Source organism: Parasteatoda tepidariorum, chromosome 8 (genome assembly GCF_043381705.1).
Source record: "Parasteatoda tepidariorum isolate YZ-2023 chromosome 8, CAS_Ptep_4.0, whole genome shotgun sequence".
Lineage (NCBI taxonomy): Eukaryota > Metazoa > Arthropoda > Arachnida > Araneae > Theridiidae > Parasteatoda > Parasteatoda tepidariorum.
Window position 1 is genome coordinate 62,798,076 of NC_092211.1, and position 12,168 is coordinate 62,810,243.

The following is a 12,168-nucleotide window of genomic DNA, read 5'->3' on the forward strand; positions in this document are numbered from 1 at the left end:
TAATATGTGGAAAAAAAACATATTTTGGAATAAAAACTATTTTTTTGTTTCTAAAAGTTGTTCAAATCCAACTTATCTCTGAAAAATTAACAATATTTAGTGCGAGTAAAATCAACGAAAGTAAACATTGCAGAATTATTTGCACTGGTGCTAATCAGAAAATCAAATAATAATAATAAATAAATAAATAAATCAGCTTTTATCTTTGATTAAGACATCATAAGTAAAAGACTAGCTAAAATAAATATAAATAATTTAATAAATATAAATAATTTAATAAATATAAAATAGAATATTGAGAATGAAGTAAACTAGAAAATAAAACAAAATTCATTTTTTTAAATACTTAATAAATTATTTAAAAAAGTTATGAATAAAATAATATTTTGGATATTTTATATGAAAAGGTTATTATAACAAATGTTATTATATAAAGGTTAATTTATAGTATAATTGTAATAAAAATTAAAAATAAATTGTTTCTTATAAGATATATAAATATTTTGCTTTAAATGTATTAAAATAAATTAAAACGATGAGAAACTAAAGAATTATATTTGAAATGTAAATCAAGTAATTGAATCTTTTATTTCTTCCATTTAAAACGGTTTCCGTTTCATAAAACATTAAAAGACTTTAACATGAAGGTAGGTCAACTGTGAATATTTAATAACCGTCTATTCAAATAAATTTCTGTTTTTACGGAAAAATTTTTCCCCAAACGGTAAAAAAAGGGTATTTTCACATCCAAAAAAGATTTTATAGATTTTTCCAAGAAAAAGATTTCAAATAATTCCTCCAAGTAAAAGCAATGTTATAATTAAAACTTAATGAAATTTGTTTTATCCATTTCGAATAAAAGTTCTAGAAGTAAAGCGGAAATTTCTTCTTGTTTGACGAAAATTGTTCCCGAAGGGAAGGAATGAAATCGACTATGATTCTGCTAAAAGAAAAGCAAGCTCATGAAAATCTGTATTGAATCTAATCTTAAGCAAGACTTTGAAAAGTCTCTGCATATTGTGCATTAAACTCTAGAAAAGAACTTGATAAGGATATTAACAACGACTGCTCGCTAAAGGCGAACGTCACATTTCATTTGCTTTCAATCGTTTTTGTATTCAACAAACTTCAAACATATCTTAAGTGCTTTGTTAAATGAAAGGATAGATATTTAAAAATGGATCAATAGAGAAAGAAAAAAATAAATTTCAAAGTTAAGGTTTATATATTCTTCATTGGAATTTAAAATCATGTTATTTGTTTTTATACTGTAGTTCGATCGGGACAATTTTTATTTAGTCTTTATATTTAGGTATAGTTTTGTTTTAAAACATGCAAGCTACAAATTTAGTTAAAAAGATTATGCTGGAAAGCCTTCCAAGCAAAAATTTAACTAGTCAGTAAAATAATTATTTTTGTCTCTTTTTCAGACGATTTGAAGAATTCAAGCTTTGAAGACGATTTGAAGAATTAAAGACTTTGCAGACGATAACAAACTAACTGTTAGGTTTGCCAGAAAATGTATACTTTAACTTCCTACAAAAAGCAATATAATTAAAATTTAATTTTTTTTGAGCCACTTCGAATAAAATTTCTAGAAGTAAAAAGAATTTTTTGTTTGTTAAATGAAAATTACTCACGAAGAGGGAAAATTAAACTGCCTATAGTTTTTCTTATAGTAAATCGAACTCACGTACATCTGTATTGAATCTAATCTTAAACCAAACTTCGAAAAGTCTTTACATATTGCGCATTAAACTCTAGAAAAGAACTTGATACGGATATTAACAACGACTGCTCGCTAAAGGAGAACGTCACATTCAATCATTTCTGTAATCAACAAGCTTCAAACAAATCTTAATGCTTTGTAAAATAAAAGTATAGATATTTTAACATGGATCAAAAAGGAAAAAAAAAATAAATTCCAAAGTTATAATTTCTATATTCTGCATTTCCATTTAAAATCATGTTACTTGTTTTTTAAACTGCAGTTATATCAGTGCAATTTTTATTTAATCTTTATATTTTGGTTTAATTTCGTTTTTAAACATATAAGCTACAAATTATACTAAATGGGTTTCGCTAGAAATGTTTCCAAACAAAATATGAATTGGACATTTAAATAATTATTTTTGTCTTTTTTGTTTTAAGCATACTTGCAAACTTTTGAATTTGCAGACGAATTTAAGAATTTAAAACTCTGTGTTCGATTTGAAGAACTCAATGCTTTGAAGAATTTAAATAACAAACGATAACAAACTGTTAGGCTTGTCAGAAAATTTAGTAATATAGTTTCCTACAAAAAAAATTATTCATAAAATTTAATTTTTCTTAACCACTTCGAATAAAGTTTTATAGGGGCAAAAAAAAAATTTCTTGCTCAACGAAAATTTCTCCAGAAGAGTGTAAATTGAAAAGTCTGTAATTTTACTAAAAGCAAATCGAACTCACGCAAATCTGTATTGAATCCAATTTAAAGCAGCTTGTTGACAAATCCTCTCATATTGTGCATTATAAACTGTAGGAAAGAGCTTGAAAAGGATAATAGCAAAGACCCGGTTTCCAAAGGTGATAGTCTCATTTCATTTGCTAACAATCACTTTTGTAGTCATCAAACTCAAACATTAGTGTAAGTTTTTGTAATAGAAACGATAGATATTTAAAAATTGAATAAAGAAAAGAAATGAAATTCTGAAGTTAAAGGTTTATGTATTCTACATTACTATTCAAAATCATGCTATTATTTTATACTGTAATTTTATAGGTTCCATTTTGATTCAATCTTTAAATTTTTAAAATACAAAATTTAAAAATTAAAATAACGAATTTCTTCTAGATGTCAAATAAAATGTAAACTGAGAACAGAGTTATTTATTAAGCATATTTACAGAATTTTGAATTTGCAAACAATGAAAATCTAAATTTTAAGGGTAAACCATTTTCAATATATAAAAAGATATTTTCAATTATTGATGTTAAAATAGTTTTTAAAAACGAACTGAAAAATCTCAACTTTTTAATGTTTTGCAATGAAAGTCCACCAAAAGTATTTATTAAATATTTTCAAGACTAGAAAAATAATTTTTGAAAAAGTATTGACTATTAATATATAGTAACTATTAAAATGCTAATTATTGAAATGTTAAATTTAAAAATTCTAATTATTACAATTAATAAAATGCTAATTATTAAAACATTGGCTATTAAAAATAAATATGTTTTATTAAAATATTATTGCTTACAATAATACTTTTCTTTCAATATGTTTGCTGAAATTTTTTTCCAATCATGGAAATTTGACTCAATGCAATATTGCATCGAATGTTAAAGCAAAAAGGTGTTCTTCATAAATACTAAAAAGACATTAACTTCAGAGACTCTAGATTACAAAATACTAAATTATGTATCCGATCAAATAACTATAACGTAATGAATTATTCATTACAACATAAGACAAATAATAAAAGAGCATTTCATTAAAAGTAAGCATAAATATATAAATATTAAAAAATAATAAATTTAGTACGTCTGTATTTTCAATAGGTCGAGATAAATTTCATTTCTAATAAAATGCATGCGACACAATAAAATATTAATTACAACTTTGCACAAAGAATAATAAGATATTGCATTAAAACTACGTAAAATATTTAAATGGAACTGAAAATGCACTAAAATAGATTTTAATTACGAACCTTAACTTTATTAAATATGGAAAACTTTTACTATAAACTCTCCTTATGTTGAGTGCATTAGCGTTTTAATGGTTATTACCTGTTATTAAACTGTAAATTCAAGGACTAAAAATGTGCTACTTAGCTGCTTTATGCTACTCACATTATAGAAGTAAATTTAATGCCGACATTCAGTTAGCCGTTAATGAAAATATATAACCACAAGTCACAAGATTAAATAAAAGGGACTCACGTGTATAAGATTTTATCAGTATAATATTAAAATATTGATAATTTTCCTTATAAAACTTTCCTTATTTTGTTTTAACTATTTTAGAGGAAGAAAATATCTGCAAAATAGTAAGTAAAAATTTAAGATTTGTAAATTAAAAGAAATTCATAAGTTATTGTTTAGAAATAAAATATTTGAAATAATTAAACAATTTCATCGTTGCACATAATTTTCTGCTTGAAGTACTAAAATATTTAATCGACTAATTATGTTTCTTTGAAGGCAGAACACAAATTTATTATTAGATTCCGTGGACCACGTTAAATCACAACAATTGTGCAACAATGCTAAACCACAATATATTATTGTACTCGACGCCAAAATATCAAAATATAGTGCTAAACGTCCAAATATTGTGCTCAACGTCAAAATATAATCGTTGCTCGTTGACACAATCACATCGTGCTCGACAAAATAATAGTGTGCTCATTGTCGAAATAATACGCTTAATATGAAAATAATATTGTTTTCAACATCAAATTATTATCGTATTCAACATCAAAATATCATGTAGGAGAGAGTCGGGTAGCCACGCCCACTTAACGAGTATTGCTTATATCTCTGTATAATATTGAGTAATAATCAATATTTTTATATGTTTCTATTGTTTTATCATCCAATTAAATAATGCAAAAAGAATAAACCGAAAGAAGAACAGTTTAACTTTAAAAAATAGAAATTTAAAAAGCATGTTTTTCAATTCTTTTCAAAATGTGTCGGGTAGCCCCACCCAGTTACAAAAATTATGTTTTTTGACTGTTTTTTTAGATGTAAATGAAAATGACCAATGTAATGACAATAGATAAACCTCATTTATCATTATTATCACAAAATTCAACTGATTTTTCTTAATTTCATGACTACTGTATTCAACATATTTTCAAAACTATTGTTTAATATGTTACCAGCTGCATAAATACTTGAAACTTTGAAAATAATATTTTTTTAATATAACAATTAATGTCCGATGGCCCATTGACTTGAAAAAATATTCTATACATATGAAATTGTCAGTGGACGGCGTACCCGCTGGGCGGGGAACCCGACACTCCCCTACATTGTAAAAATTTTAAATTGTGCCCATCGTCAAAATATTATTTTCTCCCTCGTCAAAACAATATTGTGCACATCGCCACAATAATATTGTTCTCGTCATCAAATTCTTCTCGTCGTTAAAATACTAATGCACTCCAAGTCAAAACTATATTGTGTTCAACGTTAAATCAATATCGTACTCGACATCAAAATAATATCATGCACAAATTTTAAATAATATAATGATAATATGGAATAGTCAGAATAATATGGTCTGTTTAATGAAAACCAAATAAATATTTAAATTAAAAAAATCCTTTCTACAGTTTCGAAAATGTCAAACTTTACTTCAGGTAAAACCACAACATATAACTTTAAGTAAATAAAAGGTCATCCCCAAAATATTTATATATAAATATTAAAATTAAAAATCTGTAACAATAATCGTAATAGCATTAATATCACGGAACTTTTAACATGTCATGTTCAATATATTTTCTCAAATGCATTAATGAAATTATCTAACCACAAAACACAATATTAAAAAAAAGGGACTCATGTGTGTTAGATTTTATCATCATAACTCTAAAATATGGATGCTTCCTTTTCTCATATTTTTTAAATATGAGATATTTATTTTAGAAAAGTAAACTATGGTAAGATAGCCAAAGAATAATGAATTGGTAAATAAAAAATAAGTAGATGTTAAAAAAAAATAATGAGACAAATGTATCTTGTTCTTACACGCAATTCACTGGCTGAAAGAAAAAAAAATATATGGTAGGAATTTTTATTTATACAATTATGAGCATACCAAATTAGTTGCTAAGTCAATTACTAGTAACAGTATCCGGGCTTAAAATTTCAGAAAATGCATTTAAGGTATAGTGCAAATTTATTTCAAAACATTTTTTAAATGCATGTGATTTGTTAATATTTCCGTAAAATATAAGAAGATAATTTAAAAACTGAATAATTTATTTATTAATTTATTCAGTATAAATATTTTATAATTCTTACGGAATATTTTATTATTAAAAATATTAATTAAACTTGAAAAATGAAAATAAAAATAAAATAAAAGACTAAAAGAAAAACCATACGAAATATAAGGGTACACATGTATTGTAAAACAATCTAGAAAGTTAAGTACAATCTAGTTATTTAGTAAGTTAAAAAAAGAATGCAAAAAAGGTTTTTTAAAAACAATTTGTATTACGACAACAAAATGATGCCGCTTTTAAAACAATACAAATATTATTTAATAGCAATTACATCATAAGAACACACTTGAATTATTAAACATTTGCTTAAATGCGTTAAATCTATTTATTTTAACAAAAAAAAATTAAAGGAAAATCTAGCGAAAATTGTTTTTTTCCAAACAACTAAAATTAAATTGTTTCATAGTTATTACAAATTTATAAAGAATTAAAATTATTTTATTCACTTATTTATTTATTTATTTTGTAATTTGCTTTATCGTTTTATTGTTTTTTCCTAACACGTAAAGCATAAAATCTACGCATATTATCTTTTAGTAACCTTTTCATTTCACAGAAATGTAAATGGGTAAAGCAGCAATTCATCATAATTTATTTCTTTGTTATGATACACTTTCTCTGTTACACCCTTTTGTTCTAAGTACTATAAAAAAATAAATCAACAAAAACAGCAATCAGCAAAAAGGTTCTGGCGTTAAGCTCTTATTGTTTAGTTTACTGCTATTTAGAAATGCTAGGAAAAAACTCCTTCGATACTGATAAAGTTTGACATTAATGAAATCAACATGGAACAATCATTAATTTTAAAAATATTTATCATACGACGTTTCTGTGGAAAAAATTTATTTATATGATTCTTTTAATTTTATTTCTATAAAAAATAAAAAATTTTCATTTTCTCATTTTTTTTTCTGTCACTAATAATTGAAACCACATTGATAAGATAGCAAGTACCCTCAATTTGGCGGAAGATGAAAAAAATAATAATAAAAATAACTAAAAAAAGAGAAAAAAAGTAAAGGGGTAGTAGATGAAAATATACAAATTAAAATAAAGAAGATAGAGCTATAATGCACAGTACTTAATGTAATTTGCTTGCAAATTTTCTCGATGTAATTTTTTTCATCAACAGATGAATAATTGAAAAAGCTATAAAATATTGATTTGTGCTGCACGTCAGATCATTCCTACAGCAAATATAAAATAAAAAAATCTGGTAAAAAAAGCCTCACTGGAGGGTAATGGCAATCCTAAAAATAAATTTAAAAAAAACAACAACGTAATTCTGGTTAATAAAACCAAAATGTATGGTATTTAATCCCTTTATTTGTTAAAGGTTCCATTCATATGTTAACGGCTAGCAAAATTCTCATTTTCTAAAATTATAATTCATATTACCTCACATTTAGTAAAAATTATAAAACTGAAAACTAAATATGAATGAATAAGTGTTTTTATGCCATGTTTTTTATGTCATCCTGTTAAAATTACCTATCCTAGCTAAAATTACAAAATTTAAACACACATTATATAATTATATTTTATTGCTATTTTGTCCAAAATCATTACCAAGCAGCTTCGGCAAAAATTATCGAGTTTTTTCTTTGTTCTCATAGAACCAAATACCCGGTAAATTTTACCGTATTCTGGTAGTTTTGACTATACTTTTTTTGTCTCAGTGGAGAATATATTTGCGCTTGTGTCTTAATTTTATCCTCACACTGCCCCCACGTTGTTACTGTGATTATAGAGATTATTTTGAAAATATTATTGGATAATTTTTCTCAGCAGCGCCATCTGATTAAAAAAAATTTAACTAATTCCTAGTGTTGAAGAGGAAATAACTAGTTTACTAAGCAGAATACAACGAACCATACATTTCTATGTTCTTCCATTTTTTCGGGGGAGGAGGAAAGATGAATCAATATTTTCCTTCATTTTATTTTTTTGGAAAAAATTGAAGGAGTAATTTCTCTCCAAAACTTCATCATTTTCATTAATTCATTCATTTTTATATCTCATCCTAAAATCATTTTTATATTTAGGTAAGTTAGGCTGCCTCTTATAAATTTGACTACCTAATATATAATTAATATAATTTTCGTTCCACATCGCAGTGCTTACTCAACATCATAGCAAATCCAGCATTAAATCACTTTTTTCAAGTAGGCCTTCATATTTTTTTTTTAAAAAAGTATTTTTAAATAGACATCCTGCTTGTGACGAAATTTTTATTAACCGGATATGAATTATGAAATTTTACGTTAATCGGATATCGTACCTGTCATTTCTGCTTGTCCCCAAATGAATAGTTTACTTTATTAATCAACCGTTCGTTTATTTCTTGCATAATTTGTTTATAAATTATTTTAATTATTTTTAAAAGAAGTAGATTATAAAACTATTCATATGATTGTTTTAATTTAAAATGTGGTACATAAATTTACATATCGAAATCCATATTTTTTAAGAAAATGACAGCTTCTCTCAAAAATTATTCACAGTTAATAGTGGTGTATTTTCTTATGTAAAGAAATTAAAGTTTTAATAATGAAAAAGAAAATAATAATGGTGTTTGTAAGAACCTTGAATAAAATTATAAAAAGCAACTATTTTATTGTAATTAAACATAAGATATTTCTTAAAGGCTGAAAAAAATATATTTATTGCAAATTTAACACAAAATTGAATAATAAAACCTTAAGTCGTTAAAAGTTAGTGAAATATTACATTGATAAAAAATAAATGAGAAATATTATTTACACTCACAGAAAAACTCCTACAGATTCTAATTTATTTCCGAAAAGGAACAAAAAAATACCCTTCAGAAAACGCTTTTAAAACATCATATAATCAAACCACTAAATCATTAAAACGCATAAAATTTATCAAAAACTTTTTATTTTTTAGAAAAAAAAAGATATAAGACAAAATAAATGAGAAAGAAAAAGTGGATCATTAACGAGAAAAAAAATGAGAGACATTTTTCAAATAAAAGCATTCGTAAACTTCCAATATAATAACTGCAGATCGCGCAAAAATATTTAAATGACCCCAAAGAGGACCGCTGATTGCAACTCTTGATCCTTACTCTCTTTCTCTCCAATTTTTATGAGCAAATAATACCTTATTACCTAAAGATTTTAGAACCATTTATTTCTACTAACTGGCAACACACAAGTGAAAAAGAAAGAATTGTTATGAATAAAAAAATCAATACTTTGATTCTTTTTTGTGCAAAATCCCTATCCTTCTTGTGGCTCATTAAACAAGTAGTAGGTTCACATTTATCGGAAATTTAGATTTAGAGAAAACTTGACATTATATTGGAAAAATCAGGTGAGATTTTATTGTTCCCTTTTAAGCTACTCTTTCACTGTAATATCGACAGACTATCGTGCTTCAATGAAGAGTTTAGTTGTTTTTTGCTGGATCTTTTGACGACTTTATTTTCTCAGACGAGAAAAGTCATTATAGTATTTATCTTTGAAGTATAAATGCGACTTGTGAAAGGGTAATTAATCCATTCAGCCGCAGCACTAAAATAATTTTGTTTTTGTTCGTATAAGTAGAAAACGTATAAAGTAATTAAAGGAACACTATTTGCTTCAGCTTTTATGAAAACTACCCTAATTTAGAATGAATGTTTATTCAATTTCAATTCTCATCAAGTTGTAATGAGAAGCATTGTTCTATTATTTAAATTTTTAAAATAATTGGAATGAAACGCAAATAAAGTTTTTCGTTTGGTCATGTGTTTCTTTAGGATCATTGTGTTTAAAAATTACAATTAAGAAGAACAATGTGTAATTAAACCTTTAAGGAACATGCTTTTATTTGAAATTTGAGGCTCATTATTTTTAATTCATAAAATTGTGACACTCAATGAAAAGTATTTTTTTCGGATAATAGCTCTATTTTATTCGCAAGTCATATTAATATGTAATTGAGAATTGCAAAGATTGAAAAATAATTAAACGAAATTCAAAAATATATAGAAATAAAGAGTTATTGGAGTTAAAATATGTATGAAAATAAAAAATAATAATGTATAAACTTCTTTAAAGGGAGATACATATCATTTGAATATCGTAATTATTGAAGTATTAAGATTACTGAAGTATTAAGATCTTTCACAAAATAAACACTTCTCAGATTAAAAATGATTTTTATGAGAAATCGATATTAAGAGACACACCTTAAAACATATTAGCTTCCTATTCAGATAGAGTTGCAATTTATCAAAATTTCAAACAAAAATTCTGAAATCTATCACACAATAACTGCGGTGTAATATATGCGAACATGATGTTAAAAAATACTAAAGAATAATGAAGGAGCACTATTTAAAGTTAACACCAAATCGAGCATTCATATACAATTTAAAGGGTGTAAATTTAAATTTTTGCGCATTGAATGAAAAAACTTATACCCATTTTGCTTACATTTACACCATACTTTAATTATTTTCGTTTCCAAAAACACCAATGCTGGTACCCTTTGTACATCATCAATAAATTGTGCGCAACTCAATTCGAGTTGGTGCGAGTTTATTATTTTCTTCTACGCAGCAATACATACACACAAAACAAAGTTAGTCGTTAAAATATATATGATTGGTTTTAGCTGTTAATAAGGGTCAAATCTTAAAACTCTTTGATCTGCATTAAAAAATTTCAAAATATGTCATTTCTGTCCCGGTTTTATCATGTCTAGAAAAAATTCAGTCTTAATAATCTATGCTAAACGCATATTTGATTTACCAGAGAATTCTATTTCAAAAATAAGCCTATGTATGAGCTCTAAATTAATTATTTTTATTCTGATTCTTTGTTTCGTAAAGCAATTTTTTTTTGTGTGTATCTTATCTTACTGTTATTATAAATTTTAGTGTCAATGAATACGAAAAATGGTTGCAGCTTTTTTACACCAATTAGTGTAAAAGAACATTTTCTTGCTACAGTGAAAAGAATTAAAAGCAATCCATGGGGTTTCACTTCTCCACTTTTATAAAAAATAGTTATCAGCATTTTCGTTGTCAAGGCTGTTTTTCGAAAACTTCGTCGTAATATAAAATAATGCTTTTTGCAAATAAAATGCTATTTTTATAACTGCAGTAAGTTTGCAGCTGTTACTTATGACTGTTAGGTCAAGTTAAGCCTATCTAAAGATGGCACTGTCTACGCTTATTTTGAAAATGGCGCAAAACGTCAATATGGAGAAAAATCACAGTTAGGTGAAAATAAAAAGCATTTTTGAACGAATTTTTTATTATTTAAAAACTTACTCCAATGCTGCTTATAAGTGATTATAAAAATTTGCAAAAACTGAGAATACGGCACTGATTTTAATAATTTTTGTCTAGAAAGAAACATGTCACCAAATTAGCGATTTTTAAAAAAAAGTTTAAAACCTTCTAAAATACTTAAGTTATTTGTCTATTCTAAAGCCCAGATAATTCTTCTCTGCAAGATTTAAAATCATCGTTTAGTTCAAAAGTTTTAGATCATCGCATAGCTTCAAGTGTAAGGCACTTAAACTATGTCTTTTTTATTTCCTTGCAGACAGAGCGTCGAAAAAACAGCGTTAAAGTGGACTCATTTTTTTTACAGTGGTACAAACATAAAGCAGTTTATAAAGAGGGTTCAAAGCCCACACTTGCAACCACATAAAAGTAGACGTAACTTCGAAATCATTACCGTTCTTTAAAAATCAAGAAATAAAGATATACGGGAATTCTGTCACGTTTTATTGCATCTGATTTATTAATTGTATTTTTTGTTTCTTTATAAAAATATCTGAGGTTTGGAAAAATATCTGAGACGTAGCTGTACTTTAAAAAGTTTCGCGCTGTGCTTGTGCATCATCTTTTATTAACTAATCTTGAAATCAACCGTTATCTCTCTACAATAAGAATGAGAATACAGCTATTTATTCTTTTCAACAAGCTTTGATTTATTTTATTTCATATTTTATTTAAAATTTCATCTTAAATTTTATTTTATTTTGCATTTTGCATACTTTATATTTCATGTTATTTATATTTCACATTTTTCATATTTAAAATTTTTTTATAGTATATATTTCTTATATTTTAAATTTTTTATATTTGAAGTTCTAAATTTTATATTTTAGTACATTCTAAAATCAGAATTGAACAACA

General features: G+C 25.4%; 1 protein-coding gene across 3 annotated transcripts in view; it reads right to left on the reverse strand.

Annotated features, from left to right (window-relative positions):
* LOC107453302 (suppressor of lurcher protein 1) overlaps positions 1-12,168 on the reverse strand; it is a 1,038,548-nt gene that overhangs the window by 621,196 nt on the left and 405,184 nt on the right. The gene's annotated exons all lie outside the window — the stretch shown is intronic.